This window comes from Brachycentrus maculatus, unplaced genomic scaffold (genome assembly GCF_059751285.1).
Source record: "Brachycentrus maculatus isolate JH-2025_06_01 unplaced genomic scaffold, ASM5975128v1 h1tg000026l, whole genome shotgun sequence".
Taxonomy (NCBI): Eukaryota; Metazoa; Arthropoda; class Insecta; order Trichoptera; family Brachycentridae; genus Brachycentrus; species Brachycentrus maculatus.
Window position 1 is genome coordinate 1,156,261 of NW_028280780.1, and position 21,024 is coordinate 1,177,284.

A 21,024-nucleotide genomic window follows, 5' to 3' on the forward strand; every position below is an offset into this window, starting at 1 on the left:
TTGCAAAACAATATTCACGTCTTTCACACTCATGTATCTCAAACGTTACTATTCTGACTTCTGGCTTAATAACTTTCAAGAATTTGAAATACATGATAACGCCAAGTTTTTTTTCCGTCTTTCTTTGCTTCTATTACCAACCACGTTCAACTCATAAATTTGTTTTACTTTACTTTCTTCACTCATTCGAATCGCATGCCCAAACCATCTCAATATACTTTTCTTAATTATATCGATAATTGTTATATTAGCCTTGCATTTTTTCCTTATGTAACCATTCGAACAAGTATCATACAACGGTTTGCCGCACATTCGTCTGAGAGAATGCATTTCATACTTTCATCGTTCTTTTGTCAACTCCATCGTTCACTTCCAAATATTACGATTGGAGCCAGGACTCTATTGTGTACTGTCAGTTTAGCTTTCGCTGATAAGGTTTTATTTGCTAAAACTGAATTCAGTGCGCGACCGAGGAAAACTTGGTATGATCAAGTATTTGAAATACTTTATCATGCCAGGATGTATATGAAGAGATGTATGAATGTGGAAGAGGCGAATATTGTTTTCAAAGCCAGAGTGGTCTGGCGTCCAATTATCTCTGCCTATCCCCGCAGAGAAGAGGCGCAATGGTTATTCAGTGTGTTAAAAATAATACGTCGCTAGTTTTGCGTCAGCACTTACAAAATTAAAAAAATAAAATAAACTGATTGAATTATTTTAAAATAAGAACTGTTAACGTAAAACAAAATTTAACAGTTTCGGGTGTCAAAATATACAAGAAAATTAATTTTTATGTAAATCAAAACATAAAATGGTTACGCGTCCGACGAAGGGCGCAATATTTACAGGAATCGTTTTGTTCTTGTTTAAAAGTCTCGATTTTTTACCGAAAGACAATAATTTGGTAGCGCTAGGTAAGACCGTGAGATGTTACGCCCATTGTCTTACAATGAAAGCTTGTAGAAGATGCTGGATATTACTGACTGAAAATGTGGTTTCAATTCAGATCGCCATTTCAGCTATAGGCGTAAGTAGTTTTTTTAACCAATATTTATTTATTTATAATTCACATTTAAAGCAATAGCTTTGTGATTTTCCATTTTATAATTAAAATAATAAAAGTCAGCTGTCTGACCCATTCGGGAATCCAAAATAAATGATCAGAAAAAATATTTTATGGAAAGATATATATGTAGTGATTTGTCATATTTTGTTTTTACCTTGTGATTTTTTTTCTCATTCGTTGTATTTTCTCTGAATATGCTTCGTATGCCTATTTATTATACCTGTTTATTGTTTTTATATTTTTCTATGTATTAGTTTTGGTTATTTAAAAAAAAATTGAAACTTTATTATTTGTGTTACAGTCTTGTTAACCTTAATCCCATGTCCCAAAATGAGAAATAGGAATTACTCATCGGGAATATTATATATGTGACTTATATAAAAATAAATAACAATTAAAAATTGTTTTAAAATCACTATAAATATTTTATTGTCACTTTATTATAATGTCTACCGGTTTCGAAGTTGTTTCGAATATGAACAATATACAATATATGGAAGCTCCAAGAATTTAAGTAGTGTGGTTCTCAATCATGGGTACAATTGTTGAACGTTACACGTGTGTGTAGTGATCACTTAAACCAGCCTATGACGGTCGTAAGCCCTGCAAGTGCCGAAACTTTCGTATTCTTTTTCTCTATGTTTAGATGTCCATAAAATATGAATACCTTTATTCTTAGTTTCATTGTTTAATGACTTTGTACATAATAAAGCAGGATGAACAACTTTGTTGCATAATTATCAAAGTTATTTCTCCCCTTTTTTTATGTTCCTTTTCATAAAAAAAATAGAAACAGCTTTCAAGCTTCTTCAACATTCAACGTCCCAAAGATACGATTGTAAAATTAAGACTAAGCTCCACATATGGTGTTGTAAAATGATTCGGAATGCATCGAAACACGTGTCACAATAGATTTAATGAATAATTTTATTCAATGGCCACTTAATTTTAATATCTATCTTTTTTATTTAAATATTTTTCATGTATAGTTCAAATGAGAAAGAATAACGTTATAATTTTCCATTTTATAATCCAATATACCTTTGCTTAAAAGCACTATAAACATTTTATTATAACTTAATTATAATGTCTACCGGTTTCGAAGCTATCCACTTCTTTTCCAAGACAGTCTTGAAAAAGAAGCGGTTAGCTTCGAAACCGGTAGGTTTTATAATTAAGTTAAAATAAAATATTTATAGTGATTTTAAAACAAAGATATATTTTAATATTTTTGTATGTTTTTGTTATCATCGTCACACGTGTTGAATACATTAAAATACGTGTTGCAATAGATCTTTACAAATAATTGTATTTTTTATCATGTTCACAGATAGCACTTTGGCTGTGTGGGGTTCCGAGATTGAAGTTAATGGTTAGTTGTTTCATCTCACATTAATAGTTTGAAGATAAAAAGTTCTTTTGTTTGTAAACGATCACAAATTTGCTTTACTATGTAAATAAATAAAATATAAACAGAAAAATTACAAATAAATCCTAATACACTGCTAAGGAAGCAGTCTGTCATTCGATCCTTAAAAGAATCGTTCAAGCAAAGTAAAAACAACTAAAAAACAATGTTACATCATACCTAAAGTGACCATTCGTCCCGTTTTCAACGGGACCGTCCCGTTTTTAGATAGCCTGTCCCGTTGTCCCCAAGTAAAGTTTCAGGACGTCGAAATATCCCGTTTTGAAAACGAGACATTTCGACGAAAGAAAAAAGAGCAACACACACACGGTAACAATTTTTAAAAAATGTGGAAAAAATCAACGATAGTTTGTAGAACAGCCGTTTCATATAACTTTGCTGAACAAATCCTAGCTTGATTTCGGTGCATATATGGCTACAGCGGGTGGCTGGTGAGTCATGTGCAAAGACTGACTAATTTATATAAAGACCGCCGACTCTTTATATAAATAATAAAACAACATATTTTTTTCGTGTTTATATTATTTATTCCTCTTATTTTTTTAACAACATTCCTTTTCTTTTTATTAATACATAAAAACTATGAAAAAATACATGTTTTCTTGAATATACATGCTATTACGTAAAAAATGGCACATGTCCCGTTTTGAGGACGATAATAAATGGTCAGTTTAATCATACCTAACATTTGCACACAATATACATATACACAGTAAGCCCCTCTATAACGTTGAGAAAGTTACCGCGTTATCGCAGGGAATATTTATTTATTTTAACTTCATGTACAGGAAAGAAATAGTACATTGGCGGACTTATTGCAAAAAACCAATATCTTCCAACCAACCAAAAACAAACTAGTGATATTGGTCAAAACGTTTGATACCACATATAGCTGTTTGCAATCAGAGGGTAGAGATGGTACTTGAACATTTAAAAAATACAAAATTACCACACAAAATGTTTATCACATGCGATTTCGGTCGACCCGAGGACCAACATGCACTAGGGGTTGCAGTACAAACATGCATTAAAACCTGAGATCTGACATGCACCAATGATCATATTTTGCAATTTTCAGTATTTCCAATGCGCAAGGAAACTTGGATATAAAACGATGCCTGATATATCAATCGGTCTACCTCCTAACATTAAATATAGTAAAAAAATGCATGTAAGTATCCTTTACAGTTGTCGTATTGTAGATCTTCGAATTATTGATCAAAGATATTGTAACATTTGCATATGCTCTCTAAATTAAATACTGAGATAAGGAAGAATATGGAAGTCTGAGTATTTACAGGGCTTATGACCTGTCACATGCTGTACTTCATAGTTTTTTATTGCTTCACACGCATTGTAAATATAGGGAAAAGGAGAGTAAATGCTGGGAGCAGAGTGAATCGCTAATCATAAAGCCTAAAAGTGAAAGCTAAACTGGCAGTAACAATGGGGTCTTGGTACCAATCCTTATTTGTGGAATTGAAGCACAGAGTTGGTAAAAGAAGGATCAAAGAAGGATGACTGAATGCACTCGTAATGCGATATCTTAGGCAACTGTGCGTCAAAACGGTGTATGATAGATGTTCAAATGGGAAGTAAGGAAATAATACAAGGCTGAAGTAAACATTATCGATAATGTTATGACTTTTGTGTTGAGATGGTTTGGACACGTGGAACGAATGAGTGAAAAATGAACGATAAAACAAATTTATGAGGCAAATGTAGTTGGGGATAAGACAAGAGAAAGACTTGTCCTGAACAACAAGTTACATTTCCAATATTGCACAAAAATCCTTTAAATGCAAATCTATTCTGTTTACTGTATTCTATTGAAATCTTAATTAAAGTTGCGACTAAACGTGACAAATTATGTGTTAAACCGATATGAAATCATTAAATCGCATCAAAACGTAACAATTCAGCTAGAATTCCTGACGACTTAACCGGATCCACGCGGCTCGCATAAGCGTATGTGTTTTAACAAGACATGCCCCATACGCGGCTGACATAAGCGTTTGTGTTTTCACTTTGCTCCAAGTTTCGAACCTCAGTTCAACTTGGAGGGATTTTTTCATGGTGTGGAACTTTGGATAAAATAATACGTCAATCCTCGGCCTTATGACATCGGTTGAAATATCTGACTAATAATTTGTAACATCACAAGGATAAATAAAACAACAGATCCCTGATTTTTCTTGCGGTCGGTAATTAGTCCGCGCCATAATCATGCCCTATATCTGTCTCTCTCTCGACGCTACGCATCGCCAGTGGGTAAGAGTGACACACGATGCGTGCTTTGATTTATTTATGTTACGATCTAATTTGTTTATATTACGATATATTTCAAGAATAATGTGACACACGTGTATTATAGAGTACCAAAAAGGCACAATGAATCCCATTGAACGTTTTTGTTTAGGAAAATAAATCGTTTCATAACTAAATACATGATAAAAGTAATCATTTAAAAAACGGCGAAATACAGCCGCGCACGAGCGTCTCTTAGGAACAAAGTTAACGCGTTTATTAAAATCATTTAGGAAATGTAACGTTTTGGTGAGGACCTCCACACCTGGTTTGATCAAGTTTGTCAAATACTCGAAAACGATCAGGTCTCAAGAGTCGGACCGAGTGTTTTTGCCTAGAATTATCACTCATGAATTACATGAAACTATAGAATGAGATTATAAATTATAAATATAACAATTACATGAAATTATAAATATAGCTTCAAACATAAAGAGTAAGTCTACTCCGAGTAGGCATAGGCTATGAAACTTTAAAAAGTTGAAGCCTGAGTAGGGTCATGATAAGCGGTGGTGCATAAGCCGTAACTAGAATTTCAGAGTCACTTAGACGTTAGGTATTTAAAAAAAGGTTAAAGAGTCGGAAAGAGGCAAAGAATTTTTGCAAAGACAGAGTGGTGTGACGTTCTATTCTCTCACCATTTCTCTAAGCAGCATTAGGGTTAGTTAGTAAGTATCAAAAACATATGTTTTTTTTTCTTCTTTCTTTTCCATTAATAAGAGTAAGCCACAGCATATCTTTAATGACATATTTGAGGTGTGTCTGAATAGATTTTTTATTTTTTTATCATTGCTCAATTTAAATGTTGCAATTAATCGATTAAACTCTGTTTCAGATTCCAAATTCCTACGACGAATCAAAAGGAATGTTAGCGGTTAGTTTTAAAAATTTGGATGACATGCTGAAAGAGATTGAATAATAAATATTTCTAATGATCTGCAAGCGATTGTCATTATTTTTAATATGTTTTAACACGTTTTTATATTTCTAGTTTTTGTTTTGAAAAAGTTGTATATCTGACATAACATGATTCGTAAAAAAAAAATTTACTCAACTATTTATTTGTATTCTGATATTTTATTTAGACCAAAAAAGGACGTAGAAAAATCATCTGGTACGATATCCTAGACCCTGAAATTATGTTGGGTTTAAAAGTCAGGTATTTTGAATTACTCAAATCGTAAAAAAAAGTTTTAAACTCGATAATTTTGATTGGAGTTTAATCATATATTACCCATGATTAATATGTAACTTTGTTTTTAAATCATTATATTTTTTTATACAAAAGTAATATAAAAAAATATTCTTCTCCGCTGTAAATTTTCATTTTAATCACTTGGTGGACAAGAATAAAAATATGTGTTTCTAATAGTTGTTTTTAGTTTTTTATTTAAAATCTAAAAACAAGGTGATTTTAAAACAGAGTAACATTTTAACTATGAAATGGAAAATCACGAAGTGTGTGTTTCATATATAAATTATAATCATATACTATTACGATTTTTAAAGTTAAGTATTTGTTTTCCCATTACATACAAAAATAAATAATTTTATACTTTTTTCGCAGACAAAAACAGGAATCAAATTGTGATAGAATGTACTCAAACCTATATTCTTTTAATAATTTCTTCATCTATGCCGAGATATCAATTTAACAAAATAAAACTTCTAGGTGGACAAACTCAGATTCATACACAAAGATGTTTTGAAAGTATATTGAAAGCTGTCCCACTGCATGCCCGGATCTGATACAGAAGCATCTAGGCTTCCTGACAGATCTGCTCTTGCTTAGCATTTTTTTTATTGAACTAAGTTTGCGAAATTTATTGAAAATGTGAAACAAAATAAAATTGTGTGCCGATTTTATTGTGAATTTAAATTTAAAAGCTTTCAATATACCTGTCATTGCCAATCTAAATAAATACAAGTTTGTAAATCCGTCACCAAATTTTCTAGAAGTACCCCGGTGAAGGCAGTGAAAGGGATTAGTATTTAGTTCAATTAGTCAGATAGATCCGACTCCGATCCGACGCTGGCCAGTACACAGACGCCCACAACCCCGACCAGCACAGCAAACAGATACGGAACAGTGCAGACACTTACAGAGAATGGTCAGTCATCGCATTTGTTGAAAGTATGGTTAATTAGTTGACATAATTAATGTTTGAATGACGTTGCATGGTGTGACGGTGTATTGCAGGAATGGCGCAGGCGCTTTGGTCCGCCGGTTAGTGTGATCGCGACGCCTGTGGGGTGAGGACGCTTCGCCAGTCCCCCTACCATTACCATACGTAAACAGAAACGCGCGCGCGGCTGTCAGAATGACAGGGGTGTTTGAAGTTTGAATGTAAGTGGTGTCCAATTTGGGCGGTTTGCGTCATTGAAAATTTAGTTCATAATTTGTATGTATTTCTCGAAATTTGTTAATTTTAGTATCGAAAAGGGTTTTAGTCGAAAAACATTACCTTTATGAAAAAATAAATCCTCCTAAGAATAAATATATGTATTTATTTTTTAAGATCGTTTAGTAATTCTAAAAAAAATAAATCTTTTTCACTATCTATATATATGAGTGATTGAAAAATATAGTGCCAGGCTAAATGAGTGTGAAAAAGTGGATAGTGCGCACACACAAACGGTTTTTTTTATAAATAAAAATTTAAAGCATGCTCATTAATTTAAAAGTAATTATATAAAGTTTGAATTAATTTAAATGTTTAATTTTCAAGTTAAAACACTCCATATATCCATCATTTATGAAAATTATTGTTTTAAAGTAGGTATCATGACTTATAATTAATAAAGTATAAACATAAACATATTTTTTCTTTATTTTAAATTCTTTTGCATTTCACAATATAATTTAAATACAGGTACAAATAGAATATATAGTAAAAATACAAAAAAATATTCCATAAAGGCATGCCCTGTATGTGGGTATACGTTTTTCTCGTATCTAAGGTTATAGTAAAGGGCACTGGCAAGAATATATAAGAGATTATCATAAATAAAATTAGATCAATCATACATTTTTTTTAACAGAAAACCAAAAATTCAAAAAAAGATGAAAATTTAAAAAGTTAGCAAATATGTACTAAATGAGTTATACGTTTAAAAGAAAAAGGAACTTACATCTGTTATCTGTGTTAATAAATAATTTAAGCAAAATTTTAAATCGAAACAAACTTAGGTAATTTATGTCTGACATATAGTCTTTAAAATATATCTTTTCCTTAATAGTTTAGCCACATCCGGAAAAATCTCACGACCAGAGCTGCGTTATGATTTACTACAATCTATTGAGATCTTTGAAGGAACGGGGCAAATTATGAATATAGCTACACTTAAAATTTACACGTAAAAACGACTGGAATTGGCGGATCGCTCAGAAGCGATAAGTGCTCTTAGATTTTAAGGCTTTGAAAATCTATTTTCAATCAATATTTACCCCTGAAAATGCTCTTTAAAAGTAGCCATTGTGAAAACACTTTATCGTCAGGATTATTTCTTGAAAGCGTGGAGATGACAGGCGTTAGTTCAATGAAATATGATTTTATGAAAATTATTTTCAGAATAATTATTTTAAAAGATATATTTTACAACTTACACAAGCTATTTTGAGTACAAATATGCAACACCTATTGCTACTTTTTTCAAATATCTTAACTTTATATGCATATCGTGGGTGTACTGGCTAAAAACGTTAACTCGAAAATATGCAAGTTTGACTTTATGATACATATTTTGAAGTTTTCAACTTTCTACAAACTATTTATTGACTTGGCGTTTAATTTGTAGAACTCCATTTTAATTTATGTATTAATTTTAAATCAAACACAGATTTTTTGAGTCTACTAAGTTGTATTTTACTAACAAAAAACACATACATTCTACAAACTGGCAAAATACACTTAATTGTTTGAAATGTCATTTATATATGTGGTTTTATAAATTTTACTTTAAGTTTAATATCGGGCATTTTATTCAGGAAAAAAGCTTTATGTATTCAATTTCAATATATTTTTTTATCCAATTTCCAAATATTTCTTAATGCCGGTGGCATCTGTCAAACATAACTGTAAAAAACGCAATACTTTACATTGCTTATGACGGAGATTATGCTTCTTAACAGCACCTAAAATGATTTAAACACCATAAGCATTGTGTAATTCATCACATTACAAATGTGTGATTTCTATTTGATTTCTTTTCGATTTTATCAGAGTGAGTCACAGCAACGCGTGGTCGGGTACACTAGTTTAATGTAACATATTTAAATCTCTGTTTTTATAACCCAATGCAATAGTTTTTAATCGTTTATTCAAAAGTGATTAATTAATTATTTTTAAATTTCATGATATTCATTATTATTAATATTTAAAGCGTTTACTTTGTGGTTAGTCATTTTTACTTATTTATTCTTTTACAAAAATGTTAACAATATAAGTATATAACCACTCACCGAGATTCACGAATTGATTTGGCAGTCAATTTTTAGTATTATCTATCGGTTTTTAATAATAAAAAATACTCAGTTAATACCACTTTTTTTCCCGAAAGTGGTATTAACTGAGTACCTTTTTTCTACTATGATATGTTTCGATATTTTCCGCATCATTTTTCAAATACAGTCCGTAAGGTAAAGTCTATTTTATTTCTTTTGTGAAATGAAACACATGTCTGAATAGAAGAATTGGATATTATTTTTTGACATCTCATCAAAGATGAAGAAGAATATGGAAGTCTGGGCATTTACGGGGCTTACGACCGTCATAGGCTGGTTTAAGTGATCACTTTACACACGTTCACCAATTCTACCCATTATTGACAACCACACCAGTCAAATTCTTGGAAGTTCTATATATATGAACCAATTTAGAAACACTGTTCATGAATCACTAGAACTTCACTAGAGACATCTATTGGTGAGATGTAAAGAAGCTTTTTATTAAGCAGAAACTCTTATATTAGTATGTGAGATCCGAATCCTGGATTATAATCACACACATGAGAAACGCCAGAAAATACCATTTTCATTTTTATTATTAAGCTTATAATTTGACTAGATAATTTATTTACAACATTTTGAGTGTGTCCAAATACTTGTTGGTCAAAAAGTAACATTGGTGAATGTTACACGTGTGTAAAGTGATCACTTAAACCAGCCTATGACGGTCGTAAGCCCCGTAAATGCCCAGACTTCCATATGCTTCTTCATCTTTGATGAGATGTCAAAAAATAATATGAAAATAACTCCTGTAATTGGAGATAATCCAGATTTTGTGAACAAGTATTTGGACACACTCAAAATGTTGTAGAAGAATTGGAATTCATTATTTTTAAACATGACAGAAACAGTCAAAAGATGTATTTTATTAATGTACTCCTTCAAATCAGTTTTTTTATTAGTCGTATCGCGTGTATTTGACATTTTCGTCTTGTGAAGATTTTTTTTTTCTAATCCCTATTTTTATAATTAATTTCTCACTCTTTGACCTTTTGATCTACAAAAATTGCCTGCGGTGATTGCCATAGAGCACTTACTCGTTTTGCTTTTATATATTTATTTAGTCTTTTTTTTCAATGCCGGAGTCAAAGGGTTAAGCCAATAACGCTTCTTTGAGCTGTCAAGAATCTGTACGCCCCTGCTTTGGCCTTTGTCTTGGGAGATGTGATCGTTAAGAAAGCTGATAAAATCATCTTATCCTCGGTAAAAATAAATTTAGACTCCGCCCAATAAGAAGCCCTCGATTAATTGGCAGTGGTCAACGATGTATTGATTTTTTTAATTAAACTTTTGAATATCCCACTTTAATGAGCTTTATTTATATATACGTCTAGTTTCGAAAACTTACAGATGTTTTCGTCTCGTTAGTTTTCATCTGTACCAGAAGATATAAATAAAACTCATTAAAGTGGTATATTCATGTGTTTAATTTTAAAAAAATTAACATGTCATTCCACAAAGTTAATGCCGAATCAATAAATAATATGTATTCATTAATTAACAAAGATGCTTGTATTCTTGGAATGGTGAGAATGCTTTTAAGGATATTTAAAATATTTTTGTATACACACCCACCGATTACTTTGACTCCTGACCTGATACTTATTATAATGTTTTATGACGTCTCAACATGGATGAAGAAGAATATGGAAGACTTGGCATTTACAGGGCTTATGACCGTAATGGACTGGTTTAAGTGATCATTTTACATACGTGTAACATGTATCAATTCTACCCATGATTGACAATCACACTACATAAATTTTTGGAACATATATATATATATATATATATATATATATATATATATATATATATATATATATATATATATATATATATATATATATATATATATATATATATATATATGATCCAATTTTGAAAAAATTGTAATTGAATCTTTCAATATGTTGTTTATATCATTATAATTTTAGCAACATTCGACTTCCATAATATCTACCATCAAACCTGTTTATTTCTGCTTAAGCTTGCATAAATCAACATATTATTAACACATGAAAAAGCTTTCTGACAACACCATACATAAAATTACATCATAACTTTCTACTAGGTACTGCAAGTTATACAACCACGCCATTTGTCTGCAGGGGTTGGCAGAAAAGGGTATTCCGAAACCGGAAGTCATGAAGTGGATATCTTAAATTGGTATTAACATTCATAGGCTGATTAAGTGATCTATTTACATATTATAATATTCACCACTCTACTCATGATTGACAACCACACTGATCAAATTTTCGGAACTCTTAGATATATTGAGCATGACGCAGTAGATATGAGTTCACAACAGCCATCTATGTTGGATTGATCATACTGGGAAAACGTAATTTTTTATGTAGCTTAAAACTAGACCATTTATTTATTTAACATCAATTTTGTTAAAGTCCTACCTAATTGAAATCTGGATAATAAGATTGATCAATATATCTGGGAGTTCCAAAAAATTGAGTAGTGTGGTTGTCAATCATGAGTAGAATGTACAAAAGGCTTTTCTTTTTCATCTATTTTCAAAATGTAGATATAATTCCTAAGTAGAGAAAAATCTAGATTTGTGAATAAGTATTTGGACACATTCAAAATGTTGTAAATAAAATATACACATTTGTAAGAAAATTTCCGTGTTTTGAACTGACCCTGAAACGTATGTTACACGTGGATGTCCTTGCTTAGAGCATGTATTAAATCCTTCTCTTATTTATTTCATTCGCGATGATAAAGTACCAACATATAATATGATCCTTTAATGCTTAAACCACCACATTAATAAGGAGATTTTATGTCAACTGTGAACACACTTGTTATATACACATACATACATAAGTAAAATAACTTAAACAAGATGAGCTTAAGAATACAAGTACATATAAGTATGTATATTTTTAAATAGGTGTCTCAATTTGAGATGAAACATTTATTGTTTTTATACAAAATAAGATGGAAGTCTAAGCATTCCAGGGCTAATGACCTGGAATTTGGCTGGCTCTAGTGATCACTGTATACACTTGTGTACCGGTGACGCAATCGCTCGCAAACTAAGTCACATCCTTGGAGGACCTCTATTGGACTCCGAGAAGGTGAAGCTCTTACCACCAAGATAGGTTGTGAGATACATGACTCATGTAGGTCTTGAGAGTGAGTTATGATACAGAGAGAGGTACAGATATACCTAATATGGTCGCAGTGACATAATGGATGCAAGATTGTGTCGGGTTGTGGTCCCGTGGTTTAGTATCGCGGACTCTTAAATCAGAGTTTCTCGATTCGAACCTACTCCACCACAATTTGATACCTATTTCTAATAATGAGCCGCTTAGGCTCACAGACAAAGTATGAAATTGAAATATATGTGTAAATAATGAAACATAAATATTTCTTTATTAAATTTCTTTATTAAAAAAAAAGATCCCTTTACTTCACAACACAAAAAAAACGTTCACCATTCTCCCAGTTTTGAAAATTCATAATACTTACTACTACTACTACTACTACTACTGTAGATAGAAAGGATGGAACGCCACACTCTTCTGTCCTGACATACACTCCTCGCCTCCTTCACATCAAATTTTTATATTTGCAAAAGGCAGAATGAAAATAAACAAACGTTGAGATGGTCTAGGTATGTGAATCGAATGAGTGAAGAAGAAATCGGTCATACGTCATTCGTCTGAGGATTTGCATTTCAACAACAATTAGTCTACTTTCATTCTTATTTTTTTCTGCTTTCGTTTTAATCAGAAACAATGTTTTCCAAAAACGTTAAAAATTTCCCATCCTCTTTTCAGTAAATGGATACTAAAAGTTAAAATCATAAAACCAACAACCCACCCTAACGACTTCACCTTGTATTAACGTTATCATGCATCACGTGGCTTACGAAATGCCTGCTTTTACCTTAACCATCAATAAATTAGACCCAGACAGCGAATATTGGATAATCAATACATTTTGATAACACTTATGGTTTACTCGTGTGTACTAAACAACGGAGAACTCAAATCTGAAAATACTTAAGTATTTATAACACAGGGTATTGGATTTCCCATTCAGATATAATAACGAGCCTATACGATATGTATGGATTACTAGAAACGAGATCCCGAGATATGCTCTTAATATAAGTAAATATTCATAATCTACAACATTACGAGTATTTATGTATTAATGTAGCTCTCCGGCCGCATGCCCAGATCTGATACAGCATCTAGGCTTCCTGACAGATCTGCTCTTGCTAAGTAATTTTTTTTAACTAAGTTGCAAATTTATAAAAAATGTGAAACAATATAAAATTGCATCTTGATTATACTGTGAATTTACATTTAAAAGTATTCAATATACTTGTCATTGCCAATCTTAATAAATACAAGATTGTAAGTCCATCACCAAATTTTCTAGAAGTACCCCAGTGCAGGCAGTGAAAAGGATTAGTGTTTAGTTCAATTAGTCAGTTAGATCCGATTCCGACTCGCCGTTGGCCGGTACACAGACGCCCACAACCCTAACGACACGGGGTATTTATGTATTAATTGCTAAATCGAACACAAACAAAAAATCTTTGATTGATTTAACAATAAATACATAAATTAAAATGGAGTTCTACAAATTAAACGCCAAATCAATAAATACATTTTGAGTAGTTTATCATGGGTAGAATTGGTGAATGTGACAGTGTGTAAAGACGTGTGACGGTCTCAAGCTTCGTAAATGCTCAGACTTCCATATTCTTCTTCTTCTATGATGAGATGTCAAAAAATAATTCATAATATTTTCAGTGTGAAACACATATCTATTTTGCTTAAAAGAACTTTGATAATTATGCAATAAAGTTGTACGATCAGTTTCCATTATCCAAATACTTGTTTACAAAATTTTGAGTGTTTCCAAATACTTGTTAACAAATCTGGATGATCTACAATTTTGGATTATTTTGGTTGTAATGGGTGGAATGGTGAATGTTGCACGTATGTAAAGTGATCACTTTACCAGCCTATGACGGATCACAAGCACTATAAATCTTCATATTCTTCTTCATCTTTGTTGACATGTCAAAAATAAATTCAAATATTATATCTCCAAAGTGGAGAAACCCAGATTTTTGAACAATTATTTAGACACACTCAAAATGTTAAAATAAAATATATAATTCACTCTACGTATGAACAAAAGGTTGCCACAGTACAGTCGCTCTTCCGAAATATACAGCACGTACCGAAATTATAGTTCGCGGGCCAATTTACATTTTCCGATTTTTATTCTCTCTCCAGAGGCACGACTTCCGACCCGATTTGATTTATTCCTTTTTAATCCGTACCCAAACGAAAATCGTACTGCGAAAAAGTTTTTTTTCCTTCCCCCGTACACCAAGTTTTTTATTTGATCATTGGAAATAAGATTTAATGATTCGTTTACAAATTTTTATAAAGCAACCACTGGACCGAGTATTTATTATTTGATTTATTTTCATGAATACACATATCGGGCACAAGTGAAATATTGGGGTGGATTTCTGATATGTTTACGTTCATTTACTGTTTCTATTAAGAACGTATGTAGTCGTATATTCTATTATGAGATTTTTCCAGCGCCATTAATGTAAATCAAATTTTCATTTTACGAGTATTTAGGTAGCAAATCTCTTACGTCATGTTATTTTTGTAATATTGCTAATACAGCTAATGGTAATATTAGTTTTATTTTCAAATAATAAAACCATTCTTTATCTATTGATTTGGCATAAATTTTGTGGAATTACATAATAATTTGAAAATAAAAAAGACCCCTTTTTGAGTTTATTTGTAAATATGACTAGTTTCAAGAACTACGGATGTTCTCATCAACAGGTGAAAATACAAACAGTATGTAAGTTATTAGAACTCAAAAACTATTTCTATCAAAAAAAGGAAATTGACTTTGTGATTATATAATACTTGCGTTTGGTGTACGTTTCCATTAAAATTATGTTAATATTAATCTTCACATATACCATTTGTCCGCCTCCGTAGTGTAATGGTCAGCACGCTCGGCTACCGTTCTGGAGGTCCCGGGTTCGATTTCCATGGGGGGTAAAATAAATATAAGTGATTTTTTCACTGTCATATTTATTCAATATTACCCTGAAGCGGAGGGCTGATCACCTTTCCTTCATGTGTAAACGATCAAGATAACACTGCGTTTATATGATGCAGTGCCCTATGCACCATTGGGGTGCGGATAAGGGTTTTATATTATATTATATATATATATATATGTAATAAAATAACTAGGTACCTACCTATACATTTTATTAAGTACTTACAAAAAGTACCTACATAAAACAGTTCTACCACCAGATGCCGCATGCGTCGCTCAGAATAAAACAAAAGACTTCCGATAATATTATTAACTGTCAGAATCAGATAGATAGATAGATAGATAGATATAAAAATTATTATAAAGATAAATTAAGAATAAACTTTAATTATAAACTTTAATTACAAAGCAACACATTGTTTATTTTATTATTATACACCCACTTTACATATTATTTACACGCAATTTACAAAAGAAAAATATTACCACGTTATAAAACGACAATTTTGTTAATTGGAAATGGATTATGAAACATTAGATGTATTAAAACAATTACTACAATATGTTCGGAGTGAGAGAGAAAAATTAGAAGATGATCAAAGAAAACGATTAGAAGATAATCAAAGAAGACGTAAAAAATTAAGAACTAGTGATAAAATTAAAAATAAAAATCATGTGAAAAAATTTTCTACAAAATATAAAATAAAATATACTCCAGAAAAGAAGAATTTCGAAGCAGATTGTGTGAGCAGGAATCCAGTATTAAAATCAAATGAAAATGCAGAAGAACAATTAAAAGTTGTAAATTTAGTTAAATTAGAAGATAATTTAAAAGATCAGAATAAAAATAAAGACATACAAATAACACAGAAACAGTGCTTGAAAAATGAAAATAAAAATAAAGTAGAAAAAACTTCTACAAAAGATAAAATAAAATATTCTCCAGGAAAGAAGAATTTAGAAGTAGATTGTCTAAGCAGGAATCCAGTTTTAAACTCGAATGAAAATGCAGATGAACAATTAAAAGTTATAAATTTGGTTAAATTAGAAGATACTTTAAGAGATCAGAATAAAAATGAAGGAATTCAAAAGAAAAAAACAAATGGATTGAAAAAAAACTGTGTCTACTTTAAAAGGGTCAAGAAGAAGAAAAAAATACAAAAAAAAGAAAGAAAAAAAGAACGGAAAAAAAGAAAGAAAGAAAAAAAAAACAAGAAAGAAAAAAAATAAAGAAAAAAAATAAGGAAAAAAGAAAGAAAGAAAAAATAAATAAAAAATTATCATATCACTAAACTTATACCACTTATAAGTTTATCCCTTCACTTCAAGGAGATGATCCGGAGGACGAGTGAAAATTTTACTATGAATTTTCTTCCCCAAGGGGGGAGATGTAATAAAATAACTAGGTACCTACCTATACATTTTATTAAGTACTTACAAAAAGTACCTACATAAAACAGTTCTACCACCAGATGCCGCATGCGTCGCTCAGAATAAAACAAAAGACTTCCGATAATATTATTAACTGTCAGAATCAGATAGATAGATAGATAGATAGATATAAAAATTATTATAAAGATAAATTAAGAATAAACTTTAATTATAAACTTTAATTACAAAGCAACACATTGTTTATTTTATTATTATACACCCACTTTACATATTATTTACACGCAATTTACAAAAGAAAAATATTACCACGTTATATATATATATATATATATATATATATATATATATATATATATATATATATATATATATATATATATATATATATATATATATATATATATATATATATATATATTTACCATTTGACGTTAACGTGTTTTCATTGTCATTATGTTAGTATTCCATCTTTAAAGTGTACCATTTGCTGTGTTTATTTATCATTAGGTTTGTATTTCAACTTTGAAGTAAGTCATTATATTTCTATTCCACATTTGAAGTATGCCATTAACGTGTTTTTTTTTCATTGTGTTTAAATTTCACGTATTAATTATCATTATGTTTATATTCCACCTTTCAAGTGTGCCATTTGACTTGTTTATAATCGTGATGTTTATATTCAACCTTTAAAGTGTGCAATTTGACGTGTTTATTGTCATTATATTTATATTTCACATTTGAAGTGTGCCATTTGACATATTTTTTTGTCTTTATGTTTATATTCCAACTTTTAAGTGTGCCATTTGATGTGTTTTTCTGTGATAATATTTTTATTCTACTTTTAAAGCTTGCATATTTTTAAATAATGTTTTTCCTACTATGAATTGTAACCATACAAAACAAAGTATCCTAAAACTTTTTTGTGCTTACATCAAAACAAAATTGAAGATACCTTTTATACGTTTTATAAAATACAAAAAAATCCTAGTCGTCGGGAATTTCGATCACCTTTTGTTAATCGTGTTATCTATCTCCCCTAAGTCACCCCATTTTTCATTAGTATTTACAGCCAGACAGCATAAGGTTACGTCATCGATGCCATGTCTGGTAGCCAGTACAAAGGAGGGGTAAGACTGGGCGTGGAATGTAATAAATAATATTTAATCTTTCGTTTCCTTTGAATTCCATGATAACACATAATTATAAAGTTCAATAAATATTTTTTATAATAATAATAATATACATCAGTTACGGCGAATAAAAACCTTTCAGAGAAAGCTTAACTTGCAGTACACAACAGTATGTTTCTCGTACCAGTCAATGGCAATATTAAATAAACATGAGAGTGAAAATTATTCATATTTATTTTGACATCTCTGGAATCGAACCCGGAACTTTAAGCTCGGCAGCCAAACGCGCTTACCTTCACACTACAGAAACAGACTATAAAACACACTCACCTAACCTAAACCAACCTAATTTTACTTTCTGACTCTATGCATAATATTTACTTTTTTTATATCTGATCATATTTATAAAATATTGTCATCTCAACATAGATGAAAAATATAGATATCTGAGTATTTACAGGGCACATAACCTGTCACAGGCTGGTTTCAGTGATACGTGTAATATTCATCACTTAACCCGTTACATTGTCAATCGCAGTATTAAAATTTTTGATGTTGCATTTAATATATTCTTCGAATGATAACTTATTTCATAAGCGAGTTCTTGGCACCATCTGAGGTTGATTTGAGCAAGTTTTTAATTAGCAGAGACGTCTATGAAACAATTCCTATGTGGAAAAACCCAAACTTGTGAATAAAGATTTGGACACACTAAGAGTATCGCAAATATTAGAAGAAAGTTAAATACTATTTGTCAAAATACTTTTTAAAACGTACTTACTTAAAATGGCAAATGGCACGATTGATAAAATATACGTGAAACGCGTTTCGACGCATTCAGCATCATTATGAATGCATTGAAACACTAGTTAAAAAACGTGTAATTTACCAAGTTAAATTTGATTTTAAAATGTATGATATTAACACAAAGTGACTGCCGAATCAATTAATGAAATCTAGACTACTGTTAGATACAGTTGTTTTACTGGAGAAACGTTGGATATTCCACTATATGAGTCACATGTCTGTATTTGTGTTTCAAAGCACGTCTTCCAAGTAGATTTTTCCATTTTGTTCTCACTATTCGATCAAGTGGTAGATTTTTCTAGAAATCGCTATCCATTTTTTGTTCCTCTGAACGAAAACTCAATCAGGAGGGTGTTAGAACAAAAAATATACGCTTCCGAGACACGAGCTAACAAATGATACTTTAGCGCTTACACGATTTTACTAAGAACTGTATACCGAAAGTCGTACCATAAAAAAATACTGCCGTTTTCATCGTTTGTGGTTCATTTATATACCCGTACATCGTCCACCCTGAAGTATTGTGGTAAGCGCGTTTATTGCGCGTGCTGAAGGTCTTTTACGTAATTAACTAACTCACCATCACTCCACTCCTGCAGGGGTTTGAAGAAAGAATAGAATGCCATACCACTCTCTATCTCTCTTCTTATTTTTTTTTCGCCTCTCCCACATTCATTCATCTCGTCATACACAACCTCCTAATATTTCGTCTCTTGAACTAACATCTTTATATGAAGTATATGAGAAGTTCGATTATGACAAGTTTTCCTTTTGAAGTATACGGTGAGAATGCTTTGAGTAAACGAAGGACCCAGTATTTGTTTGCTTTTCCAACATTCAGGTACAATTAATGTTTCATTCTCTAGTTTATCCAGTATATGTCGATAAGTGTTCTTAATATAATATTTTTTAAGTAGAAATGATGCCCTGATCTATAGTAGCTGAATGAGGCAAGTCGTATAATTTACATTTAAAGCACTAACTTGGTGATTTTCCATTTTATAATTAAAATGTAACTTTGTTTTCAAAATCATTTTAAATATTTTAACATAAATTAATTATATTGTTTACCGGTTTCGAAGCTAACCGCTTATTTATCAAGACTGTTTAATACCATTAATACAATAAATCAGTCTTGATAAAGAGGCGGTTAGCCTCGAAACCGGTAGACATTTTAATTAAGTTATAATAATAATTAAAGAAAACACTTGTTTTACACCAATTGAGTTTTATTAAAGACTACATGTTTCAGAAGTTAAACTTCCATCATTCAGGTCTGTATAATAACTAAAATAAAAAATAAAAAATTGTTCTATAAATAAGGAGAGGGGAAAGTTAGTCAAGGGCGGAGTTTGAAAACAAAGGAAAAATGGAAAGCAACGGTGAAGAATTTTGAAACAATATATTATTTGATAAATTATTATTAGAATTTAGTTTTTTCGGATTTCTAAATTTTAAAAATTATTCATAATTTGGCCTTTATGTGGAACAAGGTGTTATAATTTTAATTTGTGAGAGTGGAATGAGTGATTTGTAAGTTATAATAAGTTATACTGAAATATTTAAATTGATTTTAAAACAAAGTTACATTTTAATTATTAACATGTCGTGTTGGGTGGAACAAAAACTTTTTTCAAATTATATTTTTTTATGTGAATTCACATTAAAAAAGACTTGAACTACCAAAAAAAATAGGGATGGGTTACATTTGAAAATTGCATAATTTCAAAATCGTATAAAAAAGATCCGCATCAAAACAGACCCAAGTGTATACATACTTGAAAAAATTACAGTTATACGGTATGTAAATGCTTATAACATAAATATTCATGCTGAATTTTAAATAAAAATAAATAAATTCTTTAAAGCGCTTATCATATTGAAATTTATAATCCTGTCTCCACCGTATGAAGCAAATGAGCACTTTTTTTTTATAAACCTACCACATACCTACCCTCTCAATTTTCCCTCCTGATCTACTCCAACCTAGATTCGGTAACAATGTGCAGATGCTCCGGGTGGGTCGGACAATGGGGGTGGTGGTATTTCAAGGGTGATGTATGAAGGGCATTACAATCGCTGTTAGCCGGCGTGATGGAATTTTAGTAATTCTGGACTCCACTGGAGTGGACTGGGGTGAAGAATATAATATATATATATATTCCTAGACACCTACCCTCACACATTTATATATATACATTCATGAAGGTGAGTGTTTTGCTGTACCCGACCTTCCATTAGCCCAGGGGTAGGTAACGTATGGCTTGCGAGCCACAAGTGGCTCTTTAAAGATTTT

At 30.9% G+C, this 21,024-nt stretch overlaps 1 protein-coding gene across 1 annotated transcript in view; it reads left to right on the forward strand.

Moving 5' to 3' along the window:
* Positions 1-749: 749 nt before the first annotated feature.
* LOC148313008 (uncharacterized) overlaps positions 750-21,024 on the forward strand; it is a 34,487-nt gene continuing 14,212 nt past the window's right edge. Inside the window, exons 1-4 of the mRNA XM_088270095.1 lie at positions 750-1,027; positions 2,397-2,438; positions 3,574-3,666; positions 5,638-7,149. The gene's annotated coding sequence lies outside the window, so the exon portion shown is untranslated. The remainder of the gene's footprint in view (positions 1,028-2,396; positions 2,439-3,573; positions 3,667-5,637; positions 7,150-21,024) is intronic.